The following is a 9,052-nucleotide window of genomic DNA, read 5'->3' as shown; positions in this document are numbered from 1 at the left end:
GTTATATAAATGTAGTACTTTGTACATAAGAACTGTGTTATATAAATATAGTAGTTGTACATAAATAAGAACTGTGTTATATAAATGTAGTAGTTGTACATAAGAACTGTGTTATATAAATGTAGTACTTTGTACATAAGAACTGTGTTATATAAATATAGTAGTTGTACATAAATAAGAACTGTGTTATATAAATGTAGTAGTTGTTATTTATATAACACAGTTCTTATGTACAACTACTATATTTATATAACACAGTTCTTATGTACAACTACTATATTTATATAACATAGTTCTTATGTACAACTACTATATTTATATAACACAGTTCTTATGTACAACTACTAACATAAGAACTGTGTTATATAAATGTAGTAGTTGTACATAAGAACTGTGTTATATAAATGTAGTAGTTGTACATAAGAACTGTGTTATATAAATATAGTAATTGTACGTAAATAAGAACTGTGTTATATAAATGTAGTAGTTGTACATAAGAACTGTGCTATATATTTCGAGTGCTTTTTTTTCAGAATTGCTATATACAGTAGTTTTATTAAAACTTTTACATCATTTAAGTGATAATTTTATATCCATAAAAGTTGTTTAAAAAAATATGTTGCAAGTTGATATGTAACATCTTACTATTTCAACATTCTAGGCTTAAAACGCTTTTTTTCATAATAAACAGAATAAGCACTAGGTTCTGTATCATCTTGAATAAGAAAATGATACTGTTTCACTAAATGCCCTCTACATTTTTTCTAAAACAAGTAAAAAAAGTAATTCAAAGAGATCTAAAATATATTTAGAAAACATAATCACATTATATTGCGACATATATTTTAATGCGCTTCATGAGCATCAAAATAACCACAGAGAAATTTATATTTAGGAAAAATTGTTTTGAATATCTTTATAAAAATTTTAACTGAAATAATCCTTCTTTTTTTAGCTGTGTTCACCCCCTTTTTTAACACTGAATTTACCTTTGTTTTAAGCATTTTCTGGAATACGTAAAAATCGTTTGCAGTTAATCTTAATTATTTTGTGAATTTGAATTCTAATTAGAATTAGTCACAAATTAAGCTATGCATCTTTTCAGATCTTCGTTCCAAATTTAAACATTGTTTAAAACTAGACCGTCTGCTTACTTCTCTACGTTCGGGAATGTACCTTTGTTTAATGTGAAGTTTAGTTTCAATTTCAAAGTCTTCTTTTTCTCCTGTAGAGGGCGCTAATAGGTCCACCTTTGAACAAAACGTCAATCGTCGCTTGCTGGAAGTGAATCGCTCCTCGTGAATCTAGCGGGTGTACTTCGAGTGAGCTAGGTGAGGTGTTTGTAAGGTGAGCTACATTGAATAATTTAGTTAAAGTTGCCGAAGATATGCATATGTCAACGTTAAAATAGAAGTTTTTATTAAAACATTCTTTTAACAAAAGAAGTTCAGTCTGTTTCTCTCTTCCTTATGTTTTATTAGAGCAACTTAGGGAAGGAGTGTTGATAAGGTAAATCTCACAGTCCCAGTTTGTGTTTGAAGATGTAAAAAGAAAACAGCTAAAAACTTTGAAATATACGGATACAGACTGATCGCGAAGTAATATTAAATTTGTTTATACCTAAAACATCAGTAATCTAAACATACATGACGATAGGAAAATCCAACAGAACAGTCTGGAAACCGTTGGTGTTTCTGAGCTACTAGCAAGTTTCGTCATTCAACCGTCGGTGGACACATCTCATACTCTACCGAGACGAACACTGAACTAACACTATTTCGGTACACAGGAGCGCACCGCAAAAGTTTGTAGCAGTCTCGCGGCTCTACGCAACTGCACGGAAACCAGCATTCGGGGGTTGTGTAAATTTTAGCAAACCCTTTCGTCGGGCATAGGTCAGGTAAGGGAAATTACTAGCTGCCCTTTGTTAGTATGTAGCAAGCTATAAGCTCGTGCTATATATGAGTTGCTGAATATTTGTAATTACATTCTCACTAGTGAAAAATATCATTTAGTCTTTTAACCTAAAGTTGTACTGTATTAACTTGAGTCTTTTAACCTAAAGTTGTACTGTATTAACTTGAGTCTTTTAACCTAAAGTTATAATATATCAGCTTGAATCCTGTAACGCAGAGTTGTAATATATTAGCTTGAGTCTTTTAGCGTAAAGTTGTAATATATCAGCTTGAGTCTTTTAACGTAAAGTTGTATTATATTAACTTGAGTGTTTTAACGCAAAGTTGTATTATATTAACTTGAGTGTTTTAACGTGAAGTTTTATTATATTAACTTGAGTGTTTTAACGTAAAGTTATATCAAACAGGCTTCACCTACCAAACTAATTACTGTTTCAGATGTTAAAACTGTGTACATCATTTGAGAAAGATCTAGCACTGTGCCTTTCAGAAACGTTCTTACTATTCTTACAATATTTATTTTTGTTTATACACATTTATACCTATATAACACAAGAGAACTATTTCGTCTTTTAGTACGAGTTGTTTCCTTTTTCCACTTAAGATTGCTTTCACAGAAAATAACTAATTGCACGTATTTCACCAAACTAACAAATTAAGGTACACATTAATATGTGTGTGTGATATTAAACCAGAATAAGACTATTTAAAATAGCATGATAATTTTATCGGATTTGAAATAAAAGGCTTACATTTCAACTATATATTGTTTGTCGTATGAGGATCTTCCTTCAGTTCCAAAGTTTGAGCTACTTTACACCAGGAAAGTCAATAGGTTAAAGCGTTGTAGTGTCATTGATTGTATTTTATAGAAGAGTAAATCTTCCATCTAGCAATCAACGGTAACTTTCTATACCAATATATATATATATATAAGTATCTTATAATTTGTTTTAACATACCAGATAAGCAATTCTGACAACGACTTTAATTATGTTCGAAGTTGGTTTATGGCCAGACTGTACACTTCATTCTAAAACATACCACTTCAGTTTGTGTCATTTAAACGTGAGACAGTACTTGTAATCTGATCCTGCATTTTCTATTACAGCAGCAAACGTTTCAGTGTAGGAAAAGTAAGTCATATGACTGCTGGTATTAAATGTTTTGGAAGTTTCAGGAACAATCACAAAAACGAAAAATGCAGTAATCAGCAAAATATATTGAAAGTCGTCGGTTTACTAAATGTCGCGAGCCAATTTTCTGTATGCATGTAAAGGAAATGTTTTTTAACAAGAAAATATAAAACTGGAATTCGAAGTCTGAGCTATTTTTAGTTTTAAGTAAAAGCGGGTAAAACAACAAACAGATAAAAATCTAAACACACAAATGTACATATGTTCAAGCCCCCCAGTAGCACAGAGGTATGTCTACGGACTTACAACGCTAGAAACCGGGTTTCGATACCCGTGGTGGGCAGAGCACAGATAGCCCATTGTATAGCTTTGTGCATAATTACAAAAAAACATATGTCCAAAAATCACCCTTCAGAAATGAAATATAACTATACTGATGAATCAAAATTATAAGTGGGATCGCGCAGTATTTTTCGTTTTTGAAGGATAATGCAGTATTTGACTCTATGAAGCATTATACGGATTATTTTTTTATACAATTGCTTTGTCATAACATGTATTTGTTTTTTAGTTTGTAAACATCTGAAAGTTCATTATTTGAAATGTGTTTGAGATTGCTAATAGCTTAATCTATGAGTTTAGAGCAAGTCCCTAAAACTGATAACTTATTTGATCCGTTTCTATAAATTGTAGAAAAGGGTATCAGATATATCGTAAACAGATAAATGGTAAACATAGTAATTACTTTAAGCTCGCATTCTGCACTTTGATGATAACGTGTTCCTTACACTATTCTTTAACACACTTAAGGAACATCAATATATTTCTTTCTTATACAACATGATTTATCTAAACCTTAGAAGAAATTGTCTTACCATTTAATCTTATGAACACGTACATTAAACCCCCTTTCATCTGTTTAAGTTAAATACTCATTTACCAACCGTTCCACATTTCAGCAGCTTGTCCAAAAAAAAAGAAAAAGAATGGTCAATTTATCTGTGTCTATCCAATCTATAATATACCAATAAAGGTAAATTGCGTTACAAGAATGGAATCACTCTAAGATTTTATAAAATGAAGCTCGTGAAAATGTACTTAAATTTAATCAGGTTTATATACTTTATATAGGGTCCTTCCCCGGTGGCTCAGCGGTAAGCCCGAGGACTTATAAGGTTAAAAATCGGGTTTTGATACCCGCAGTGAACACAGTACTGATAGCCCATTGCGTAGCCATGTGCTTAACCTGAAACAAGCTTTCAAAGTTACGGTTCAAACGTCTAAAGCCGAAGGAATATTGGAAAACCAGAGTCTTTGTTTTCGTAATAAATAAACGTTAAGTTTGAAAATCTTTATTGTTGTTCATTGTTAACTGATGACGAAGAATGATATGTTATTTCGCAATATATATACAGCTATTTTGAAAAATGTAATATTAAAGAAGAACATCAGGCCCTTTTTTTAATTGTCAGAACAAAGTTTTCAGATTAATTTACAAGAAGGGCGCTGTTTCCAAGCCCTTCCGTAGTAGTCAGATTTGTGTGTTATATATGTGTGTGTGTGTGCCGGTCTTATTATATAAAATGGGATAAGCTTTTTCCGTTTATGGCAGTCGTAGGGAAGCGTGGCTACGAATTAAGCATGTTGCCCAGTGTTAGCACTCTTAACAAAGACTTTCGGGATGGAACTGCTAGAATCTATTATCGTTTTTGAAACTTTGCAGAGCAGACTAGAGTTAAAACTATAGCTTGAAATGATGACTAATAAAACTACAGAAAAGATAATTACTTAAACCTGACGTTTTGGTATACGTCTTTTCTCAAGGGCTCTTAACGTTAAAACTATAGCTTGAAATGATGACTAATAAAACTACAGAAAAGATAATTACTTAAACCTGACGTTTTGGTATACGTCTTTTCTCAAGGGCTCTTAGCGTCACGCAATGCACGTAATATATGATGTATGATGTAAAACAGTATTTGAGGAGAATCCAGGGGTTCAGCTATACGAAATAACGGTCTAACAATAAAAAGGACAATCGTTTGTGAAGGCTCCTTCTATACCTTGATTTAATAAATTTATTATACAGTGTATCAGCTTTGATGGTATGATTAGTTTCTCTGCATAGAGCATACAGGTCATGCAACCTGTATTAAAAGGAAGCTTGAACCCGCAAATTACCAAATTGTTCTTATACCATTCATTGCCGGTTGGGTCCACATATTGAATAATTTTGTTTTTGTGTGTTACAGCATTCAATACATTAAATGTAATATTGAGGTTATATTTTAGTGTTTTTTGTTTGTATCTCGTATGTTATTAGAAAACCTGTGACCAACAAAATGATGGACCCACAAGCACTTTGTGCATTATTAGCTTAGAAAAATATAGCTGATGGTATTCGGACATTTCATTGTGGACTTCAGACAGGATAAAAATACATTTGTTGTTGTATTGGTATTTGTATTATGTGTACGTAAACCCAAACTTCTTTTGTACTTTATTTCATGTCTAGTAAAAAGCTCCTATTGGTTGGTTGAAGTGTCTGAGTCATTAATGTACTGGTAGATATAGTCCGTTTAGTGTGTTTACAGTTGTGTTTATTGATGGAAGTCACAAGGTAATAATCGCAGAGTGGTTAGTTGCAGTTAGTAAACGTTCTCTGTCTTTTTTATCTTTGTGCCTTTGTTTAGTAACTGAATACAGGTCATTGGATTCATTATCTGAATTATAAGTGAAAAAAAAGTGAGATAGTATGATAGTATCTTGGCATCAGCAAAAATGTTCCTTCTCAACGCTAGGAAAATTGTGTCTTCTAGGACGAATTGAGAATTGTGAGCTAATAGGATGGTTGCAGTAAAATGAAATTAACTAGCAAAATATATTTGCTTCACTGCAGAGGAACCATCTGTTCTTGAAAGTTTTGTGGGAAGTTAAGCTACAAGAAAGAGCAATAGGATTAATAGAAAAATTGACATTATCCAAACAAGTTTATAGCACAAAGTAAAACTTGAGAGATAAACTAAGATTGTTTTTATCTATATTATGCAGATTACAATGGAAGGCAATGTGATAAAAAAGCGTAAAGAAAGAATCTTAGCAGCATCTAAAAGGCTGAAGCAATCAGTATTTATTAGCGTTAAAATCAAATTGGAGATTTGGCTTTAGCCAAGTAGCAATAGCAGGGTAAGCACGTGGCCTAGACCTGGAAAACTGAGTATATTAACGTAAAATGTAATATATTAGGATAGAAAAAACGTGGTCTTAACTGCATGTTATTTATATAGCTCTGAGGCAATATACAGGCGTTTCAATTAACACACATTACACATAGCTACAGCTTAGCGTAAAACGTTCTTTGATGCATTCTAAGTGTTGGAATACCTTCTATTAAAGTGTCTTTTATAGCAAGTTAATATCACATTGTACATTGGCCTTATAGTTGCTTAGGCTTATTATAGGGTAGACCGTTGATCAAGAAGGTACTTGATTTCATCACGCAGGTAAACACCATTAGAAATTTTGTGAACTGGTCTTTATACGACTGTGATAAAAGGTATTGCAAATAGGAAATAATTAAATTAATGTTTACCCTCTATTAATGTTACATTAACTGGTTCAATCAGTTTACAGAAGTGAATGAAAGTTATTCGTCTCTTATTCAATCATATCAAAGCCACTTTTATAAACAGAATTTTTATGAACCGTTGCAATAATCTGACATTTTTAGCCTTAAGTTCAAGGTCAAAGCGTAACTTGTAAAAGTCATTGCTGAGTCTCGCGTGAAACTCTGGGAAACCACTGTTAGGGTCGGTTGTAAGATGTAAAATATTGTTCATAATGACATGTGGTCAGAATTCCAAAAAGCACTCCTCTATTCTTATATTAACAGACATTAAGAAACACGAAATAATCTTACACTCCATTCTGATTGGCCCCCCAGTGGCACAGCGGTATGTCTGCGGACTTACAACGCTAAAAACCGGGTTTTGATACCCGTGGTGGGTAGAGCACAGATAGCCCTTGTGTAGCTTTGTGCATAATTAAAAACAAACAAACAAACCATTCTGATTGGTCAGTGACTGTAAATAATACCTATGGCGTATTTAGTTGTCTTTGGAGTATATTATTTCGTTTCTTTTTTAACAGTTTCACTTTTTTTTACAGTATCAGTACAGTGAAAGGGGCAGAAGAAATAGCGCTCTTCTTTTCTTCACTGGTCAAACAAGAAAAGTAAAGAATATACATTTTAGAAAAATTAAGTAACTTCAGCAGTTTATTCAACACTACCAAAAGAGAAAACGTAATAAAACAATATGTCGAATCTTCTAAAACCACGGAGGATTCAGCATGATCATGTTGCAGCCTGTCAATTTCGGCATGTCACGTATACTTTAAACTTAACAGTATTAGTACCTACTTTAGCATTAGAGCAAAGTATCCAAAACAAGTAGTGTTTCTTGGTGCTAGCCATAATCTCTGCGATCTCTTTTCAACATGCTATTACGGCTAATCTAATCGTCTAGCAAAACTGATAGGGACAACAGGAGTAACCCAAAACCTCCAGTCATCAAGTAATTTGCCTCAACCAAAATTTATCAACTTTGAAATCCAGCCTTGGATAGAATTTCGTCAACTGTCAACCAAAGATCTCTTCCTACCAAAGCCTATGTGCTGGTGTCAACTCTATTGTGAGTGGCGAACGTTGTACCTTGTCTTTTCTTTGCAACGGGACTCCTGAGGGACGTGCCTTTTGTGAGAGGGAGCTACCCATTGGGGATCAATCCCCTCTTTAAACTCTGTGTGGCACGTGCACAATCCCCCCTCTTTGCCAGCTGTTGCTGAGAAACTTCGGTTTGCTCTTTTGTTTGAGTTTTCCTTCATTGCCGGAGTTTGGGCTAAATGGGAGAGATTGGGAACCGAGAAAAACAGCTTGTAAGTACGTGTGCGTGCACTATTTATCCACAAAAGTAGACTTCACGTTTCTAGGACATCTGCTTTAAACACTCAATTAGAATATTCAAATTCATTTCAACTATCGTCCCCACTTATATACACTCTGTGATGGTTTTCAGCTAGTTTGAAAATGTGTTGTAGAGTGCTAAAATCGTTTATAAAGCAGCTGAGGTCTTCTTTGTACTCTGTTTACAACTGTAAGTAAGGATGGACAATAAGTAGTTTGTATATATGTTCTCACCCGTGCTGTTTTCTTTCGCTTTTGTTTAGGAATATAGGGTTATCCAGTTACCCTTAAAGTGAAACTAGAGGACTAAATGCTTACGAGATGGTCTCTAGATGGCGTCGTTAATGAAAACACAAACAAGTTCTCCTGAAAAAGAATAGTCAACTATTCGAAAGCGCTCGAGTTTTGGGTCTTATTTTAAGTCTAACACAAACAAGTGGATAGTTATAAAACTAAATATTAATATATCACTATAAAATGGAAAACAATTAATGTTGTACTCATAGATATTACTATGGAAGCGTTGGTGGTATTAAGATTTGCAAACACAGCAATATTTAAATCGTATTTAACATATTCAGTTGAAGATTTTCTGATGAAGAGTTGGCTAACTATATAGATCACAACTAATTCAAGTCAGTTAAAAAAGTAAATTTAAGGTAATGAAGACAGTTTTGTACAAGAGGCTAACAAGAAATACCTTGTATTATAAATCATTTAATAATAATGTAATTAAGTTTAGTGTGTTATTGTTTATAATTACCTTGAACAGAATCGTCAATACAGCTCTGAAAGGAAAACTAAAAGGCTAGTTTCAAATACGAATTGATTACTTAGAAAATTTGAAAGGAAGAAACTGCACCGATAGTATTAAGCCACTGCTGGACATTTACTAAGTACAATAACTTAAAAAAATTGTATTATAATATTCTTCCAATGTTTCATTAATCCAGTTAAAAATGAATAACTATCGGCAGTATAACACGGCGCCCGGCACGGCCAGGTGGATAAGGCACTCGACTCGCAATCTGAGGGTC

General features: G+C 33.2%; 1 protein-coding gene across 5 annotated transcripts in view; it reads left to right on the top strand.

The window, feature by feature from the left end:
• The first annotated feature begins 1,309 nt into the window (after nucleotides 1-1,309).
• LOC106458791 (discoidin domain-containing receptor 2-like) overlaps nucleotides 1,310-9,052 on the top strand; it is a 324,729-nt gene continuing 316,986 nt past the window's right edge. For all 5 annotated transcript variants that reach the window (XM_022385127.1, XM_022385128.1, XM_022385126.1 and 2 more), the window contains exon 1: nucleotides 1,310-1,900. The gene's annotated coding sequence lies outside the window, so the exon portion shown is untranslated. The remainder of the gene's footprint in view (nucleotides 1,901-9,052) is intronic.

This window comes from Limulus polyphemus, unplaced genomic scaffold (assembly GCF_000517525.1).
Source record: "Limulus polyphemus unplaced genomic scaffold, Limulus_polyphemus-2.1.2 Scaffold515, whole genome shotgun sequence".
Lineage (NCBI taxonomy): Eukaryota > Metazoa > Arthropoda > Merostomata > Xiphosura > Limulidae > Limulus > Limulus polyphemus.
The sequence above is the reverse complement of the archived record's forward strand: the minus strand, read 5'-3'. Positions and strand labels throughout refer to the sequence as shown.